At 40.1% G+C, this 4865-nt stretch overlaps 1 protein-coding gene across 1 annotated transcript in view; it reads left to right on the top strand.

Moving 5' to 3' along the window:
* Window positions 1–4865, top strand: part of LOC101848379 (disks large homolog 5) — a gene marked incomplete at its 5' end in the record, with an annotated part of 28296 nt that overhangs the window by 9265 nt on the left and 14166 nt on the right.

Below are 4865 nucleotides of genomic sequence, written 5' to 3'. Positions count from 1 at the left end.
TTTTTTATTACGTTCGGATCGTGCGGGTCCCAACGCGTACTAGACTAGATCTAGCACTCTTCAAGATATATCTTCTGTAGCCTACATTCAACGTTGTATTTACGAAAAACATGTTTCATAACAATGTAAAGATATAGGCTAAGCTAAGGAACACAAACTTGGGAATGTGGTCGTGAAAAAACACACCGATTTTTAAAAATGCATAAAAAAAACAAATAAAACTTAACAAGAATGAGTACAAAGCAGCCCTAAAACATTAGGAAAGGAAGGTGGAAACAGTTGATAACTTACCGCACTGGTATCGAAAGTTAGCGGAACTGTGGCACCGGCAGAAAGTAGACCTACAACAACTGCCTGGGAAGGCGTCTGGTAGCAACCACCTGGGTGAGATCGATCGTCTGGGCCAGGTAAGCAAAGGGCGGTCACTACTACTTATCTTGAACCTATTACACACTGCAGTAAGCCGATCCGTATTTCCCACAACGCGTTCTAACATGAACTTTCATTGGTGGAAAATGTCTCCTAACAATTCTGTCCATTTTGATTAAAACCCCAAAAGTTGACAAAATCATCAGTCATCATAGTAGTTGTCATAATTAATATGAGAGAATATACCAGCAAGAGATAATTATTACTGTCTTTTACGAAGGAAGCGCACAACGACTTCGAAAATCAATTTGGTATGTAGCTCCGTTAGCAACAGCCAATCAGATCCTAGCTAACAAACGATGTTTGTAAACACTCAAGCATGGACGATGGACCCGTTGAAGCCCTCCGTGTTAGTCAGGTAGTGTTTTTTTTGTGTGTGGAAAATTGCGGGTTTGTAATCCTAAAATATAAGTAAAATGATAATAAACGACATGTGTACTTCCTTTTCAATTGGTCAGAATTACGATGTGGGTTATCATGGGAGAGTGTGTTGCGAAACCAGGTTTAGAAATACCATGTCGTCTGCAATCATTCGAAATTGACGAAATCGAAAGTAGCCTAGATCTAGATTAGATCTCTAGATTCTAGATCTAGATCTAGAAAACTAGAGTCTAGATCTTCAGACTAGATCTAGAGTCTAGTCTAGAGATAATTTATGAATATAAAAGTCGGCACAAGTGAAGATGTGGTCTAATTTAAGGAAGAAGCTAGCCGTACTTAATGACGGCCTGGTGGTCTAGGCTGTACTTATTCTTTTAATATTAATATGATGATGATGGCTAGACTGGACCATAAAAAAAAATAGGCCTTCTGAATTGTAAATATAAATTTTTAGTGTGCAGTGCCTCCTAAAGTATTTGTATTTGAGACGAAACCAGATGCCTTAGTGGCAGTGCATGTTACTAGACTGGCAGTCTAGCCGTACTTAAGTACGGGTAGACAGCCAGGCTAGCCGTACTTAAGGACAATGGCTGAATTGTAAATGAAATTTTTAGTTTGCAATGCCTAAAGTATTTGTATTTCAGACAAAAACAAAAGGTGCCTTACTGACTTGCATGTATTTGAACCTGAATAATTTACTAGAAATCTAGATTCTAGATCTAATGAGACCTGTGTACTTAACAGGCTTGAGTCGATAGGGCCAAACCTAGAAGATCTAAGTACGGCTAGACTGGCAGTATAGCCGTACTTAAGTACGGCTAGCCACTTCGCTAATTTAATGACAGTAATGATCTCGAAGATCTAGAGAATGTGTCACGGTGTGTTGTTAAAACATGATTGTTACTGGACCAAACCCTCCCAAACCCTAAGGATCCTCCTATTATTTAGAATCGGCGATTCTGTAGGACTCAGGGGTTGGACATTTTGGCTAAATCAGTCAGGGAATCTCCAGATTGGGCGAATTTTCTGCAGTTTCCACCCTCGCTTATTTGAACCTTGATATAGGTCTAGATCTATTTTAGGCTATGTTTAATGCTCGGTGAGCGAGAGATCCAATCAAACCTATCTGGAAAACATCAAATTATTATGATAAAATTCAGGGGGGCAGGCCCCCTCTATATTTTGTTTTAGTCAGGGGAAGCCCCCCTAGCCTACTCTTGGGGCCAAAACCAGCAAAAAAAGCGCCCAATCTGGAGATTCCTTGACCTGATTTTGCCTAAATGGCCGCCCCCTGGGCCGGAACATCACAAGTTGACTAGTCTCCCATAGGCCAATAGGCTATTTATTTACATGAGAGCCATACGCTTCAAATAGCCTAATATAGATCTAATCAATCACAGAGTAACCTACAATCTTCAATAGTGGCCTTGCCTTGGCAGAGTTTTGTTTACACAATGGCCAGTTCTATTGGGACTGAAGTCTGATCAGATTTTTTATCAATTAGGAATCAAGTCCGGAAATGGGTTTTATCTTTTCAGAGTCGGGTGCGAAAAAATGTTTTATTTATTCTGACTCGGCTTCTAAGTGAGTTATGTGAGTGTTGTTAGGAGGTTAGGCTACACAATATAACTGTCGTCGGGTGATTTTATTACGTAAAACCAGAATTACAACTAGATCCTAGAATTACCTACTAAGACTGTGTAATTGTGTCAAAAGACTGCACTCTCATTGTCCAATGGCAGTGTCTACGTACACGGTCACCGAAAACTTAGGGTCTATGTACACGGTCACCGGCCGCGGGCACCACGACCAGTCTGCAGCTGTCACTTCCACCACCGTTTGTCTTTCTACTTATGTATATTAAATTTCCTTTTGTTGTGTGAACCTATAGTTTTTCTGTAATTAGATCTAAAATATTATATTTTTAAAAGTAAGTGGAGAATAACCTATGTCTGGCTATTCTTTCCACCTTGATTTACCGGAAATGACCCTAGAGTGATCAAGGCTGATATTACCGGGCTGATGCCCCACAGGATCATGTTCGTGTCACTTTGGAGCCAAATCCCAGAAATTTGGCTCTTTTGGATCGCGCCTGGCCCGAGGAATTTCATTTAGTTTTTTGGCTACATAAGAAGGGGAAAGAAGAAGCAAGGAAAAAAGAAAAAGAAAGAAGAAAAGAAAAAAAATGAGAGTGAAGAAAAGAGCTTGGATTGCTAAATAATTAAACTAGTTAACACGATTTAACTCCCTCGCCTGTTTGGTCTGAATAAATTTACAACCCTTCTACCGTCGTGCAAGAGCCTTTTGTCTCGTGCTAGTGTCCCATTATGTTGGTACATGCTCTCTGTTCCTTGAGCCCACATCCCGCGCAGTAGCGTGGGTAGTGAGACATACTTTTTCCATATCCCGACTTTTATTCTGTAAGAGCGCTCCTTCATCTCATGGGGTGGAAGGCTGGAGTCAGGCTGAACTATTACATTAAAAAAATATAGATCTACAAAAAAATCTACGTCACTGTTGAAGTCCGGGGGGGGGGGGCTGAGAATAGCGAGTCATGAGCTATTCTCACCAGGGGTGAGACGCACAAAATCGACAGCCGTGGCCTCTTCCCAACGCCTCTTCCCCCAGCAAGCCGAGAGTGCGTGATCGCTACGCGCAATCTCATTGGTCGACATATTAAACTTTGCCCCTGGCAAGGTCAACTCAACTTGGTTGTTCTGTTCATATTAATGGTGCAGGGAGGGCCAGTAGATCTAGTAACTGGATATTAGATCGAAATCTCATGTCTCGGTTTTGATCATTATAAGCAAAACATTTTTTGTAAATTTTTGCTAGAACTATTTAGGAACAAGGGTGGGAAGTTGGAAGTGATGTCAGGCTGGACTTGATTCTGAGTCCAAATATAATGTTTGTTTAATCAGACCCGAGTCCGAATAGTCACTTTGTTACACAATTTCTACTGCGTTCTACAGGCCTTTCAGGACAAGGACTAGATGAAATTATGATGCTAGTATCTTGGGATACACTTGTACATTGTTGCACATTGATAATTGATTGATAGAGTTCTAAACCAAAGTTATGACGCTTGTCCTTTTTCCAAAATGAAAGTGAAAAATGTTCTCCCATATTGAAGGCCAAGCAGATCCATGCAGAAAGAGTATCAGGCCCTCTTTGTTTTCACTGACTGGATCTATTGGCTGCAGTATTTTGTCTTACAAGCACTTTGCCATATTATATAGTCATAGTTATAGTAGGTAAAATGAGACTGATTACTTTCTTTTGACTCTGAGACTGTGTGCTTTGTGCTGGAAACAGAAATAACCTGGAGGCGGTTTTGAGGCCATGAGAGGGAGGCGGGGGGTTCCTTTGACAAAGTAACAGGATAGTTTTGAAGGAAGTAAGTGTGTATAAAATTCTAATCATTAATGCTAAAAAATAATCACTTGTACCTCTTTTATTCAATGTTGGTATTCAGAAGTACCTGCTATGTAGGTAGGTGATTTGGAATTTCTGCCTCAAAAAGTGTTTTCCCTGAATTTCATGGTTTTTATTTTTATAAACTTTAAGGCAAATGAGGAATGCAGCTCAATTCCTATCTGATATGTTATACCAGCAGTGCCTTTTGTGTGTCCGGGAGATACCAACTTCCTTGGCAATGGCTAGTCCTAGCCCTAAAGTTTCTTTGTCCAATTCCGCTATTGTCTTTTGGTCTTTCCAGACTGGGATGGGAGAATAAAACTTTCCAAGTTGAAAAAAAAAGGACACTTGTATATATATTGTAAGGAAAGGAGGTGGTGAGCTCTTAGAATCATGAGTGCCAATCTGTAATGTATCCATGTGTGTTTCTCAAGGTGTAGATCACAGAAGTAAGCCATAGGCCTATATTTATATACTTTGTTATTGTACAAAATTTTACAATGTGAAAAGACTTTGAAAAGGTCAGGTGATTCTTTAGTACAGAAAGAAAGCAGGTGTGAACTCTAAGGCTAATTCCCTTTGTTGTCAAAGTCTTTTTCCCCTTGTCGTTAAATCTCCTCTCCTCCAGCCTCAATGTA

This window comes from Aplysia californica, unplaced genomic scaffold (assembly GCF_000002075.1).
Source record: "Aplysia californica isolate F4 #8 unplaced genomic scaffold, AplCal3.0 scaffold00590, whole genome shotgun sequence".
Taxonomy (NCBI): Eukaryota; Metazoa; Mollusca; class Gastropoda; order Aplysiida; family Aplysiidae; genus Aplysia; species Aplysia californica.
This window is presented reverse-complemented; position numbering and strand designations above follow the sequence as displayed.